At 35.0% G+C, this 16,182-nt stretch overlaps 1 long non-coding RNA gene across 1 annotated transcript in view; it reads left to right on the top strand.

Moving 5' to 3' along the window:
• LOC136042312 (uncharacterized) overlaps positions 1-16,182 on the top strand; it is a 61,425-nt gene that overhangs the window by 31,641 nt on the left and 13,602 nt on the right. The window contains exons 7-8 of the long non-coding RNA XR_010621250.1: positions 3,592-3,743; positions 10,947-11,059. This is a non-coding gene — a long non-coding RNA (uncharacterized LOC136042312). The remainder of the gene's footprint in view (positions 1-3,591; positions 3,744-10,946; positions 11,060-16,182) is intronic.

Genomic DNA, 16,182 nt, shown 5'->3' on the forward strand with positions numbered 1-16,182 from the left:
CCAGGTAAGCTAGGACGACGAAATTTGGCAGGCGTATCAGGGACCGGACAAGTTTAAATAAGAAATAGTCGTTTTCCCGATTTGACCATCGGGGGGAGAGTGGGGGGCCGGTTAATTCGGACAAATAGAAAAAATGAAGTATTTTTAACTTACGAACGGGTGATGGGATCTTAATGAAATTTATGTTTAGAAGTATATTGTGTTTCAGAGCTCTTATTTTAAATCCCGACCAGATCTGATGACATTTGGGGGAGTTGGAGGGGGGGGACCTAAAATCTTGGAAAACGCTTTGAGTGGAGGGATCGGGATGAAACTTGGTTGGAAAAATAAGCGGAAGCTCTAGAAACGGTATTGACGTAACTGAAACGGATCTGCTCTGTTTGGTGGAGTTGGGGTGGGGGGAAGGGTTAATTCTGAAAACTAGAAAAAATAAGGTGTTTTTAACTTACGAAGGAGAGATTGGATCTTGGTGAAATTTGAAGTTTGGAAGGATATTGTGTCTCTGAGCTCTTATTTTAAATCCCGACTGGATCCGGTGATATTTGGGGGGGATTGAGGGGGGGACCTACAATCTTGGAAAACGCTTAGAGTGGAGGGATCGGCATGAAACTTGGTGGGAAAAATAAGCACAAGTCCTAGATACGTGATTGATATAGCTGGAATGGATCCACTCTCTTTGGGGTAGTTGGTGGGGGTTAATTCTGAAAAATTGAAAAAAATGACGTATTTTTGGCTTACGAACAGTGGATTGGATCTCAATGAAATTTGATATTCAGAAGGATATCGTGTCGCAGAGCTCTTTTTAAATCCTGACCGGATCCGGTAACATTGGGGGAGTTGAGAGGGGGCAACCTAAAATCTTGGAAAGTGGAAGTCAGTGGAGGCATCGGGATGAAACTTGGTAGGAAACATAAGCATAAGTCCTAGATACGTGATTGACATAATCGGAACGGATCTACTCTATTTGGAGGAGTTGGGGGGTGGGGGTGTTAGGTTAATTCTGAAAATTAGAAAAAATAAGGTATTTTTAACTTACGAAGGAGTGATCGGATCTTAATGAAACTTCGTATTTAGAAAGACCTCTTAACTCAGATCTCTTATTTTAAATCCTGACCGGATGCAACATCATTGGGAGGGGAGCAGAAGGGGGGGGGAAACCAATAATCTTGGAAAATACTTAAAGTGGAGAGATCAGGATGAAACTGGATGTGAAGAATAAAAACAAGTCCAACATACGTGACTGACATCGAACCGGATCCGCTCTCTTTGGTCGGGGGGTGGGGAATAATTTGGAAAAATTAGAAAAAATCAGGTATTTGTAACTTACGAACTGTTCATCAGATCTTAATGAAATGTGATATTTAGAAGGATCTTGTGCTTTAGAGCTCTTATTTTAAATTCCGACCGGATCCTGTGACATTGGGGGGGAGTTAAAGGGGGAAACCGGAATTCTCGGAAAACTTGAAAGTTGGGGTGTGTTTATCTTACGAATAGGTGATCGGATTTTAATGAAACATGATATATAGAAGGATCTTATGTCTCAGATGCTCTATTTTTGACTCGAATCTGATCTGGGGATAAATAGGGGGTTGGAAGGGGAAACAGAAATCTTGGAAAAATCTCGGAGTGGAGAGATGGGGATGCAACTTGATGGAAAGAATAAGCACAAGTTCTAGATACGTGATTGACATAATTGGAACGGATCTGTTCTCTTTGGGGGAGCTAGGGGGGGTGGGTTAATTTGGGAAAATTAGAAAAACTGAGGTATTTTTAACTTAAGAACGGGTGACCGGATCTTAATGAAATTTGAGATTTAGAAGGAAATCATGTCTCAGAGCTCTTATTTCAAATCCCAACCAGATTTGTGACATTGGGGGGAGTTGGATGGGGAAATCGGAAATCTTTTAAAACGCTTAGGGTGGAGGAATCGGGATGAAACTTGGTGGGTAGAATAAGCATAGATAGATAGATAGATAGATAAGTGTATTTCAAAAACCCGTGGGCCATATACACACAAAATATAAATAAATAACAGACAAGCAAGGAAATTAACAACAGTACGAACACGCACAAAAAAAAAACAGAATTCAACGCAAAAAGTACCTAATCTAACTACAAAAGAAATTAATCATATAAAACTTTTTCTTCTTATTAAAGATTTTTCTATATATACTCCCACTCGAAATATTGTGGTTGGGTTACTATTTTGTAGAATACCCGGAAGCATCAAATTAATCCCATGCAAATAAATTTCAATGTTGTAGATACGTGATTGACGTTACCGTACTGGATTTGCTCTCTTTAAGGGAGTTAGGGGATAGGACTCGGTTTCTTTGGCGAGTTTGGTGCTTCTGGACGGCGCTTCGTGTCAGGATAATGCACAAATTGACTTGATAAAGTTGTTTTCCCCGATTCGACCATCTGGGGGGCTGAAGGGAGAGGAAAATTAGAAAAAATAGGTATATATAACTCACGAGTGGGTGATTGGATCTCAATGAATTTTCATATTTAGAAAGGCATCGTGGCTCAGAGCTCTTATTTTAAATCCCAACGGGCATTAAGCCTCTGATTTTCCTTTTAAATCAATCTATTGATTCTTAGAATGTTGCTAGAGCTCATATCATATGAGCTAATGGCTCTTCCGGCCTCGTCACAAGTGCCATATGAGCTCTTAGCTCTTGTTTTTTTTAATATTTATCCACTGATTGATTACTGTCTTTTTTGAAGTGACTGAACCTAACGAGTCAGTTTTGTTGATAATCAATAGCCTAAAATCTATTTTATCCATCTATCTAATTATATTTTCACAATTTGTTTTGCATTTTTATAACAGTAAAATTGTAGGTTTCGACTGGGATCTCCTCCAACAAAAATCGAACAAAAAAAACAAAAAACATTTGAAGCAAAATCTGTTTTGCGGAAATTCTTTTCCTTAAGAAAATTTCGCTGGAAAACCCCGCCCCTTCACCGGAAATTCCCTTTGGGACCCTCCTCTCTACGGACTTTTCCATTTGTGGAAAATCACTGAAGGAAATTTTTGACATTAGCTTATTTCTTTAAATCTTTTCTTTGGGTTTTATGGTTGGGGTTTGAGCTCCATTATTGGATTGAGAAACAGAATATTTTAATTGATTTACTTGTTGATTTGAAATTAGGGATTTTGGCAAATCGTTCATGTGAGCTTTCAAAAGACTCCTAGATAAATAAGAATATACAAAAATTAATGGTCTGGTTTCCTTTCTGATTAATAAACTAATATGATTAATAAACATCCTTCCCGTATAATTTACAAGACATTTTAAAGTTAATTTTTTCGGATAAAATCAAAACGATTTGACTTTTCTGTCGCTATTAAAGAAATCAAAAAAAATAATTATAATTCTTTATTTCGTTCCCTACAAATAATCCATATTTATCACATTTTATTACAAATAATCCATGTTTACTTTTCTTATTTTGTCAGTCCATGACGGCTAGACTCTTCTTAAAGGATTTAATTGATACCTGTCCTGGGCTTTAGAATACTGTTATAGAGAACTGTTCTGTAAATATGATAATTAATTTTTGAAGTGAAATTCATGTGAATTTCAGTTGCAGCAAAGCAAGATTCTAACGAGTATTCAAACAACTTAAAAATTGACGAAAGGAAAGAAGAAAAGGAAACAGCAAGCTCTGTCGGTGAGGAAAAATTTCCTGACCAGACCGAGAACCTTAATACCCTAAATCTAATCTTCTTTTAAAAGGTTTGTATAGCCAGTTGAGGTGCTATTGATTGACATGAATAAAAAATTGATATAAATCGACATAATTTGAGGTTCCATCCTGGGACTATTCAGTCCACATTGACAGTGAAATAAGAAAATTGGTTCTAAAGTAAAAATTAAATTAGAGTATATTAAAGTTAAATTAGGATTATTAGGGAAAGAATTAGGACTGGACTCTAATTTGAATCAGAAATCAAAAGCTAAAGAAATTGAATTCAAAGGCATTATAATTAGGATTAAAAAAAATGGAATGCAAAAAGTAGATTTAGAATCCAAGCAACTACATTAGAAAGCAAAAATGAAAGTAGGAAATTCTTGGCCATTTCTCTTGGTTTTCTTCGGAGCTCTTATGAGCCTTTGACAAAACTCAGAAACTAAGAAGAGGTTAAATAAAAATATTCTTCCCACTAGTTTACATGAGTTGTTCAGAAGTCAAATCGATTAAAAAGAATTTCTCAGATTTTCTAGTTTGAGGGTTTTTGTTAAAGGACTTAATTGAATAAAGTCAGTATCTTATTCCCTAATTACAGAAATCTATTCAAAAAGTCGCTGATTAATTGATTTATTGATTGATTATTTGACGAGTTGTTTGTGGTCTTTAAAATAATAGCCGGAAATGTATCATGTGTTTCTTTTATTTGTTCTATAGGAGTATTTAAATTAGCTTCTTACCAGTATATGCCATGGTTAGCATGAGAATTAGAAAATGTGAAACTATTTTGCCAGAAAAATTTAAAGGTGTATGTGGCATTTCCCTAAAAGAAATCGGAAAAAAAGCTGTAGAACAATTTGTTGAGTTGTCAAACTGAACAAGTTCTATTGTTAAGCTAGCTCGTTTGTTCATTTATTCTCATTTTGTCCTCAAGTTAAATATAAGTTTCCTTTGTTTTCTTTTCATAAGGGTTTTCCTATGGAATTTATATTATGTAACATACCGTATTTGATACGGTAATAATATATTCTCCGAGCCTTCAATCTCTAAAAATAAAAATTTTGGATACGTTTTGAGTAAGGGACCTCAGAAGCAGTGATGGATCCAGGCAGGGAGGGGGGGGGGAGCAAGGGGTGTACGCCTCTCCCCTTGAATAGGTGGCGGATTTGTGGTTTGGGTAGGGACGAAAGTAATTTTTTTTGTAATTGGTTTTGATGGCACTTGGCATTCACCAAGTGACATATAGCGATCGCAAATTCTGTCGGTCGGTCGGCCTGTCTGTCTGTCCCGGTTTTGCTAGTTTAAGCACTTCCAGACAAGCTAGGACGATGAAATGTGAAGGATGATTTATTTTGTGAGGAAGAATTAGTGACAGTAACAAAATGATTAAAACATGATAATGCCCCAGGTGCTGAAAATTGGTAAATGGGGGTTCTTAAATATGGTGCTTGTGGGTTAGAAATAAGTTACTGAAGATTATGAATGTGATTTTTGAAAAAGGGTCGCACATAGCAATTTTAAGAAAATCCTAATTAAAACCTTTGTATAACAAAAGTGATAAAAGCAAATTGATTATTTTTTAGGTATCAGCCACAGCCTTTCTAATTAATTAGTTTCCACAGCTGGCTAATTAATTAGCATGATGGTAATCATAATAAGGACACAGGATTTGTCCTATTGCTTTTTTTTTTTAAATAAAACTTAACTAATTAAATTTAAATTAAACTTAATTTAATTTAATTTAATTTTTTTAAATTATACTTAATTTAAATTTAACTAATAAAATAAAATTAAATTTAACTAAATTTTGCAATTTAGATTATTTTGATGGATTGGGCCTAAGGAGATAAGCAAAGGCTAATGTAAAACATGGAACCAATGGGGGAAGTAAAAATTTCTTGGAGTTAGACTTTGTTGATGATTTCAGCATCCTAGATGAAAATATGAGGAAAATGAATGAGCTTCTTGACGTTTTGCAAGTTCAGGGTGATACAATAGGTTTGAAAATTAATGTTTAGTAGACTAGGTTGCTAAGGCTAGGAGTAAGTCAAAATGAACAGGTGACACTGGGTAACGAAACATTGATCAAGCAGACAGCTTAATTGACCTAGGTAGTATTATTAGTAAAAATGGTGGGTGCATTGAAGATATTAAAAGCTGAATACCTAACTCCCAGGATATTTTACACAGTTGAAAAAAGTTTGACAGGATATGAACAGGAATACCTATTATTTGTTTCCTGTGTATTTGATGGTAAGACCAATTTCTCAGTGGTAAGAAATGTAAGGGATTTAACAACTTCACAACTTAGCAACTTCAGCGTTTAATCGAAGCGAGGGAACAAAACCAAAGTGTTGCGAGTGTTCTCGCAACACTTTACTTGGCGAAGCCGAACAAAGGTTGCCGCATCACCTCACGTTGGCGTTGCTATGTAGATCTAGTCTTTTTCTTACTCTTAATTGTTGCATTCTATATAATATTTTCAGAATGTGAGCATTATATTCGATGTTAAGTACATATAAATTGATATTGAAATATTCAACTAGTATTTACTGACGATTTTGTATTTTTTTTTTGGTTGCCACAATAGACTATTAATTTTTTTTGCCAAGTCTGTATAAAACATTGTGGGTACAACGAATCAAATTTTCGAAACAAAACTGAATATTTCGCATTAAATTCTGAACTATAAAATTTAAGAATAAATTATATGATTTTATCAGCAATTATCTCATTGTCAGTGCTACCTATGTTTGAGATGTATGTTTTTTTTCAAAGAATATAGATGGCAATATCAACTTGTTATAAATGACTGATCTGTTGTATTTCCAATCCCAATGTGCCATCACAGATTTATGCTAGTATTGTTTGGATAAAACTAGCGAGTGAGTATGATGTCTGAATACAAAATACATATATCTTGTTGCTTCAACTCAAAACATTATAATTAAAATCAGTTGTTGCTTGAACCAATGTTATTTTATCAACATTTTCCTTTTCTCTGTGATTTCATTTATATTATAAACATTTTAATAGAATTTACCCTAATTCATCTTTTCAAGTAAGTAGATGTCACTTCGTTTGAAAGGAAAGTAAAAATTCCAAACCTACTATAATTTTTTTAATTATATATTTATATAATTATATAATATAATTAATTATATAATTATATATATTTATATTTTTTAATTTTTTTAATTCTCCAAAAGAAGCAGATTGGAAATTCTGTGCTGAAAATATGTTGAGAAATGAATGATGTTGTACAGGCTTTAAATCTGTTCAGTCCGCAAACACTACAGACGAATCGCTACTGGCCTCAAGCGTCACCAACTTCTGCCCATCCCCTAAGCACCCAGGACCTTCAAGAACATGTGGTATAATGAATGTGGATCACATGACTCGTAAAGAGTAGCAAATTACCTAGTAAAGATTCAGTACTACCTGAAGAGTTGCCTATGCCTTTTGGATTTGATCTTGAAATTTGATAAAATAGTGAACGAAATCCACTTTTTAATACAGTACTATTTTTTCAATTTAAAACAATTTGGAGGCTAGAGGGGGGAGGTAAATTTTAAATCTCGTCTCTGTTTCTCTTCAAAACTGAGCTGTTTTTTACTTTCATTTGACGCGTTTTCTTTATAGGTTCAGTATATATTTAAGGGGGGAGGCCTTATTGATTCTACTTACTTGATTTAACTGATTATATAGATGATTTACCTGATTATACCTGAATTGATTTACCTGACAAACAAGGTTTTAACAAGTCTAGTTGTTTTTAAAGCGTCTTTATATACTCTGTATGTCTGTGTATACTCTGATATAATTTTAATGACCCGTAATTTGCATTTTTTTTTAATATTTATCCACTGATTGATTACTGTCTTTTTTGAAGTGATTGAACCTAACGAGTCAGTTTTGTTAATAATCAATAGCCTAAAATCTATTTTATCCATCTATCAAATTATATTTTCACAATTTGTTTACTGTTGTTTTAGATTAAAGCTGTATGAATCATAAGAAAGGCCAAAGAATATCATAAATTTGACGCATAAAATGTAGGGTTTTGTTGACATTACTGCTTTCAAAAAAAGAGAAAAGAGTTACTCTTGAAATTTCACATGAAACTTCTGTGAAATTGCAGCTTTTTGTATATGTAGGACTTTTGATAGGAAATATATGTACTTCTAGAAATAAATTGGCTTTTGCAAAAAAAATGTTTTGTTTTGACATAAAAGCTGGATGACGGTTGACAAAAAAGGGAATTATAATCTAGAAATCGAGGGCGATTTTAGGCATTTGTGAAATAAAGAATAGTTAAAATAAAAACAGATTTTTCAACAGGGATCTCCACCAACCTGCAGTAAAAAACAAAAAACAAAATGAAAAAGAAAAAAAAAAGAAAAAAACACCTTCGAAACAAACTCTGTTTTGCGGAAAATCTTTTCCGTCAGAAAATTCCACTGGAAAACCCTGCTCCTTCACCGGAAATTCCCTTTGGGACCCTCCTCTCTAAGGACTATTCCATCTACGGAAAATCACTGAAGGAAATTTATGACATTAACGTATTTCTTTTAGATCTTTTCTTTAGGTTTTGTGGTTGTGGTTTGAGCTCCATTATTGGATTGAGAAACAGAATATTTTAATTTATTTACTTGTTGATTTGAAATTAGGGATTTTGGCCAATCGTTCATGTGAGCTTTCAAAAGACTCCTAGATAAAGAAGAATATGCAAAAATTAATGGTTCGGTTTCCTTTCTGATAAATAAACTAAATAGAAAATTACACTAAAATACTAAATGAAAATTTTGCGAAAGTAATATCCAAATAATCGCAAATATCTTCTATTCTATCTCTTACATCATCCCTCTGTTTTTCTCTCTATTCCTAGCCCCCTCTACACCTCGTTCCTCATTTATTTACCACCTCTATTAGTAAATATATTTCTTAATCTTTTACTTGGCACTCCTCTCTTCGTTCTGCACAAAGCTTTCATAATCCCTTTGACAAAGATAAGTCTAGTTTTATCTCATCTTTTAAAGTTGTCAAAGATTTTTTTTACATCTGGTTTTATATTCATAGCTGTCAACTATTTTATTCAGTCTGAGAAATTACTCTTTATTAAAAAAAAAAATTGGCAGTCTTTAAATTGTGATAATGTATATCATAGCTTCACACATCTCAATCCATTGGGTTAATTATGACATTAACGTATTGGAGTTAGACTTTGTTGATGATTTCAGCATCCTAGATGAAAATATGAGGAAAATGAATGAGCTTCTTGACGTTTTGCAAGTTCAGGGTGATACAATAGGTTTGAAAATTAATGTTTAGTAGACTAGGTTGCTAAGGCTAGGAGTAAGTCAAAATGAACAGGTGACATTGGGTAACGAAACATTGATCAAGCAGACAGCTTAATTGACCTAGGTAGTATTATTAGTAAAAATGGTGGGTGCATTGAAGATATTAAAAGCTGAATACCTAAGTCCCAGGATATTTTCCACAGTTGAAAAAAGTTTGACAGGATATGAAGAAAAGTCTTCAAGCCCAGATTAGAATATTGGAAGCTAAATTGATGATAGAGTTAAGTGTGGTTCTGAAGTATAGGTGCTTCTAAAAACAGGGAGATTTTAAGATGCTTTCCAGAGAAATTGCCAATAGATTGTTTTGGGTACCCAACTGACTGACCATATTTCAAACAGTAGGCTATACAAAAATGTGGTTCTAGTTTTTGTACCTATTATTTGTTTCCTACATGTTTGATGGTAAGACCAATTTGGTTTCAGTGGTAAGAAATGTAAGGGACATAACAACTTCACAACTTAACAATTTCAGCGTTTAATCGAAGCGAGGAAACAAAACCAAAGTGTTGGGAGTGCTCTCGCAACACTTTACTTGGCAAAGCCTAATAAAGGTTGCTGCAACACCTCACGTTGGCCTTGCAGCGTAGATCTAGTTTATACGGAATGTGTGTATTATATTCGAATTTAAGCACATATAAATTGAAAATGAAATATCCAACTAGTATTTACTAATGATTTTGTAATTTTTTTTGGTTGCCACAATAGACTATTAATTTTTTTTGCCAAGTCTGTGTAAAACATTGTGGGTACAACGAATCAGATATACCAAATTTTCGAAACAAAACTGAATATTTCGTATTAAATTCTGAACTATAAAATATAAGAATAAATTATATGATTTTACCAGCAATTATTTCATAGTCAATTTCATAGTCAATGCTACTTATATTTGAGATGTATGCTGTTTTTTTAAATAATATAGATGGCAATATCAAATAGTTATAAATGACTGATCTGTTGTATTTCCAATCCCAATGCACCATCACAACTTTATGCTAGTATTGTTTGGATAAAACTAACGAGTGAGTATGATGTCTGAATACAAAATCCATTTTTCTTGTTGCTTCAACTCAAACCTTAATAATAAAAATCAGTTGTTGCTAGAACCAATGTTATTTTATCAACATTTTCCTTTTGTCTGTGATTTCATTTATATTGTAAACATTTCAATAGCATATACCCTAATCCATCTTTTCAAGTAAATAGATGTCACTTCGTTTAAAAGGAAAGTAAAAATTCCACACCTACTATAATTTCTTAAATCCTCGATCACTCTTTATCTGGGTGTTATATGCTTTCAAAACTCGATCTATAATATCTATAGTTTGTTGCATATACTACTTGTTTTCTTGCTGTGCTTGTTTTATAGTTTTCTTAAAGCAGTAAATGTATATAGTTTTTTGTTAATATTCACTTTTTGCTGTTCAACTTTTAATTAGAATTTTGCGAACTTCAAATTTGAAGGGCCATGTCAAATTCGCAAAATTAACTGTTGATTCTTTATTATTTTTTTCTCATTATATTACAAAATTTATAAATTTTTTTCTGCAAAAGCTATAGTCAAACATTTCCCAAATTGTTCAATAGCCCCCCCCCCCCCCCTTTCGCCAATTCTTTCGTTAACACACTCTTGAGATATATCCTTGTGCCTGAAGGCACATCTCTGTACAAAATTGACATATTTTCATAAATTATAATTTCTCTTTCTTATTCCTAGAGACTTCACGTAGTTGCAGTTAAATGATATAGCGGGTCTCGAGAATTGCTCCTTTTATATAAGCATAAAAAAATTAGTGTAATCTCTTTAATGATTATTACCTTGTAAAATGTTATATCAATGCCTGGTAAAAAGTGAGCTTTGAATATAAATAAGAAAATTTAATTTTTCAGTAAGACAACAAGACGGTTATAGCTTCTATTTCTCCTTCGCGGGGTTTGACCATGGATAATAAGAGTTTGAGTCAGTTGAAACCATAGATGAGGAGTATCGTCTTATGTTCAGGGTAAGATGCGATTTTTAAGCTGAAAATTCTTTAACAAATTTCTTGCCCTGATGCCTTAAAGAAAACGACTTTTGCCAGCTTTGCCTCTTACTCAGACTATTGGTCTTGGGTTTTTCATCAATTAGCCATGTCTTTTAACTCTTTTATTTTAAGGCCACCAACTTCATTTTAATTTTAAAATCTAACTGTTTTAAATTCACCTAAAGATGTAAGTCCATTAGAAGTGAGAAAGAAAAAAATACAGCAAATAAATTAGTTTGTGTATGGACTTCTGTCAATTAAATGAGGGATATTAACTTAATTCAGGAAGGTTTAGATTCCATAGTTTAAATTATGTTATGAAAGAGAGAGAAGAAGAAGAGGTTTTGAAGTAAAACAACAGAAAGAAACACATCAGTTAAATTATATTTAAAACAAAATTACAATTTAAAATAACTTTTTGAACAAAATTGAATATTTAAGCATGATTTTAAACAAAACTAAAACTTACTGAAACCTTACTGATAACTGAGACAAATTCAAAAACATTAATTTTTTCTTGATTCCAGTGTTAGGCATTAAAGCTTTGAAAACAGAAGCCTTATTTTTAATTCAAAAGTTTGAAGGGCCATAAGCAAAAGTGTATGTACTAACATCAATGATATCGTTTTATGTGAAAAATTTTAAAGATCTGCGTTTTCCCAGTTTGAAGCAATTGTCAAAAGTTGCCATTAGAGCCTACCTGGTGTTTGTTAGGATCCGAAGAAAACATACAGGTGGGTAAAAATCTGTTATCAGTATTATTGCTGTTACCCAACCGGTATAATTGAAGCTGAAATAGGCCCTAATTAAAGGTATAAATACGTCTTGGAAAGCTTAGCTTTAAATAAAGGAGAAATAAGGTAGTTCGGCCATTGGGTCGGAGGGAGGTTTGAGCAGTGAACATCAAATGATGAAAGGTAAAAACACGTGTGAAATGTATAAAAGCAGTACCAAAAAGTAAAAATTTGAATGAACAATGTATGGTAGCAATTTAAGGAGGAATGGGAGAAAGCTACCCAGAGCTGGAGGCATGGGGATTTAGATTGTAAAAATAATCTATGATATTGAAAAGCACAAAGGAACGATAAAATTTACTGAGAGAGATGGGGTTAGTTTTAGCTGAAGGGAAAGGAACCAAAAATAAGAAACAAAAGAAGCAGATCTAAGATCTAAGAGGGGCCTAAGAGAGTCCCCCTGATAAGATTGATGCAAAAATATGCATGGAAAAGGGATTTCAATTTCAATAAGATTAAGAAAAACCTGAAGACTGGGGAGGGGGGGGGGCTTAAGTAAATAAATAAATATCAAACCATAATGCTCAGAATTTTGAATTTTTTACATATATTCAAGACATCTGGAAGGGTTCGTTCTAGGAAGTAGTTCTATTATAGGAAATAAATCATTAAACAGATCCAGAACCCTTTTCTGGTTTTTCAAATGGAGTAATTTAAAACCAACGTTTTTGGAAACATAATAACAATTCCGTGTAGTAAGTAAAGTAGGGACATATGAGATAATATTGGTAGACGGATCAGAAGGTCCTCCCAGTGAAGATGGACATGGACAGGAATGTGTTAGTCTAAGAATACGCAAGCGCCTCACATTGTGGGTCCATAAACACTTTTAAATTCAGGGTAATAGATTTTATATTTCTTGATCCTATTCGGATTTTGTATAATAGCTTTGGCATGCGTTGTAATTTGATGTGACGTAAAAAAAAATCAATAAAATTTTAGTTACTTGAGTTTTACTTTCATTATCTCCTGGGCTCAAAGTAAAGCTCCTATGATGTTAAACACTCTAGGTCACGGACCTTTTGAATCCCCCCTCTCCAAATTGGTATCCCAAAGATTGCACCTAAGGTTTTTTATTCCCCAGTAAAAGTTTTGCTGTCCTAGCCAACCTCGGCAAAGTTTCAAAACTGTCCTATACGATTTAGTATTACTGCTCTTAATTTAAAGAAATGGTTGGATCCATCATCAAAGAGGCAAGTCGTGCCTCAACAACCAAACCCAAAAATGGATACTTGGAAATGGACAAGTTAAAATATTCGAGATGGAGTAGTATCGGAAACTGAAACTTTCGCGATAATAAATGATGCCCCAATGCTTTACCAATTCGTGTCTCAAAGGTCTTATTTTAAATCCCGACCGGATCTGGTGACATTGGGGGAGTTTTGGGTGGGAAAACCTAAAATCATGGAAAACGCTTGGTTTGGAGGGATCGGGATGAAACTTGGTGGGAAAAATAAGCAGAAGTCTTAGATACGTGATTTACATAATTGGAATGGATCCGCCCTATTTGGGGGAGGGGGTTAATTCTGAAAAATTAGAAAAAATGACGTATTTCTTAACTTACGAAGAAGTGATCGGATCTTCATGAAACTACATATTTAGAAGGTCCTCGTAACTCAGATCTTTTATTTTAAATCTCAACCGGATCCAGCGTAATCGGGGGGCAATTGGGGGGGGGGGACTGGAAATTTTAGAAAATACTTAAAGCGGTGAGATCAGGATGAAACTGGAGGGGAAGAATAAAAACATGTCTAAGATACGTGACTGACATAACCAGACCGGATCTTCTCTCTTTGGTGGAGTTGGGGGGGGGGGGGGGTAATTTTGAAAATTAAGGTATTTGTAACTTACCAAAGGGTGACCAGATCTTAATGAAACTTGATATTTAGAAGGATCTTGTGCTTTAAAGCTCTAATTTTAAATTCCGACCAGAATATGTGACATTGGGGGGAGTTGGAGGGGGAAACAGGAATTCTTGGAAAACGTGAAAATTGGAGTATTTTTATCTTACGAATAGGTGATCGGATCTTAGTGAAATTTGATATTTAGAAGGACTTCATGTCTCAGAGCTCTTATTTCAAATCCCAACCAGATCTTTGGACATTGGGGGGGAGTTGGAGGGGGGAACCTTGGAAAACACTTGGAGTGGAGGAATCGGGATGAAGCTTGGTGGTTAGAATAGGCAAATGTCCTTGATACGTGATTGACGGAACCGTACTGGATTCGCTCTCTTTCTGGGAGTTGGGGGGAGGCGTTCAGTGACTTGGCGAGTTTGGTGCTTCTGGACGTGCTAGGATGATGAAAATTGGTAGGCGTGTCAGGGAGCTGCCCAAATTGACTTGATAAAGTCGTTTTCCCAGATTCAACCATCTGGAGGGCTAAAGGGAGAGGAAAAATTCGAAAAAATTAGGCATTGATAACTTACGAGTGGGTGATTGGATCTTAACGAATTTTCATATTTAGAAGGACATCGTGACTCAGAGCTCTTATTTAAAATCCTGACCGGCATTAAGCCTCTCATTTTCCTTTTAAATCAATCTACATAGAATTTTTTGAGAGCTCATACCATATGATTTCTTGGCTCTTAGCTCTTCTTGCCTCGTCACAAGTGCCATATGAGCTCTTAGCTCTTGTTGTAACTAGTTGCGATTCATGTCTAGTATCATGCTGGTGAATTTCATCATTCCTTCAAAAAGCTGACATAAATTGCTCAGGTGCGGTATTTGTGCTTACTTTATATAAAGTTTCGACAATCTTTTTTTATGGCACTTGGTATTAATCAGGTGACATATAGCGATCGCCAATTCTGTCGGTCTGTCTGTCCGTTGGTCCGTCGGTCTGTCCCGGTTTTGCTACTTTAGGCACTTCCAGGTAAGCTAGGACGACGAAATTTGGCAGGCGTATCAGGGACCGGACAAGTTTAAATAAGAAATAGTCGTTTTCCCGATTTGACCATCGGGGGGAGAGTGGGGGGCCGGTTAATTCGGACAAATAGAAAAATGAAGTATTTTTAACTTACGAACGGGTGATGGGATCTTAATGAAATTTATGTTTAGAAGTATATTGTGTTTCAGAGCTCTTATTTTAAATCCCGACCAGATCTGATGACATTTGGGGGAGTTGGAGGGGGGGGGGACCTAAAATCTTGGAAAACGCTTTGAGTGGAGGGATCGGGATGAAACTTGGTTGGAAAAATAAGCGGAAGCTCTAGATACGGTATTGACGTAACTGAAACGGATCTGCTCTGTTTGGTGGAGTTGGGGTGGGGGGAAGGGTTAATTCTGAAAACTAGAAAAAATGAGGTGTTTTTAACTTACGAAGGAGAGATTGGATCTTGGTGAAATTTGAAGTTTGGAAGGATATTGTGTCTCTGAGCTCTTATTTTAAATCCCGACTGGATCCGGTGATATTTGGGGGGGATTGAGGGGGGGACCTACAATCTTGGAAAACGTTTAGAGTGGAGGGATCGGCATGAAACTTGGTGGGAAAAATAAGCACAAGTCCTAGATACGTGATTGATATAGCTGGAATGGATCCACTCTCTTTGGGGTAGTTGGTGGGGGTTAATTCTGAAAAATTGAAAAAAATGAGGTATTTTTGGCTTACGAACAGTGGATTGGATCTCAATGAAATTTGATATTCAGAAGGATATCGTGTCGCAGAGCTCTTTTTAAATCCTGACCGGATCCGGTGACATTGGGGGAGTTGAGAGGGGGCAACCTAAAATCTTGGAAAAAACTTAGAGTGGAGGCATCGGGATGAAACTTGGTAGGAAACATAAGCATAAGTCCTAGATACGTGATTGACATAATCGGAACGGATCTACTCTATTTGGAGGAGTTGGGGGGTGGGGGTATTAGGTTAATTCTGAAAATTAGACAAAATAAGGTATTTTTAACTTACGAAGGAGTGATCGGATCTTAATGAAACTTCGTATTTAGAAAGACCTCTTAACTCAGATCTCTTATTTTAAATCCTGACCGGATGCAACATCATTGGGAGGGGAGCAGAAGGGGGGGGGGGAACCAATAATCTTGGAAAATACTTAAAGTGGAGAGATCAGGATGAAACTGGATGTGAAGAATAAAAACAAGTCCAACATACGTGACTGACATAATCGAACCGGATCCGCTCTCTTTGGTCGGGGGGGGGGAATAATTTGGAAAAATTAGAAAAAATCAGGTATTTGTAACTTACGAACTGTTGATCAGATCTTAATGAAATGTGATATTTAGAAGGATCTTGTGCTTTAGAGCTCTTATTTTAAATTCCGACCGGATCCTGTGACATTGGGGGGAGTTAAAGGGG

This window comes from Artemia franciscana, unplaced genomic scaffold (genome assembly GCF_032884065.1).
Source record: "Artemia franciscana unplaced genomic scaffold, ASM3288406v1 Scaffold_1077, whole genome shotgun sequence".
Lineage (NCBI taxonomy): Eukaryota > Metazoa > Arthropoda > Branchiopoda > Anostraca > Artemiidae > Artemia > Artemia franciscana.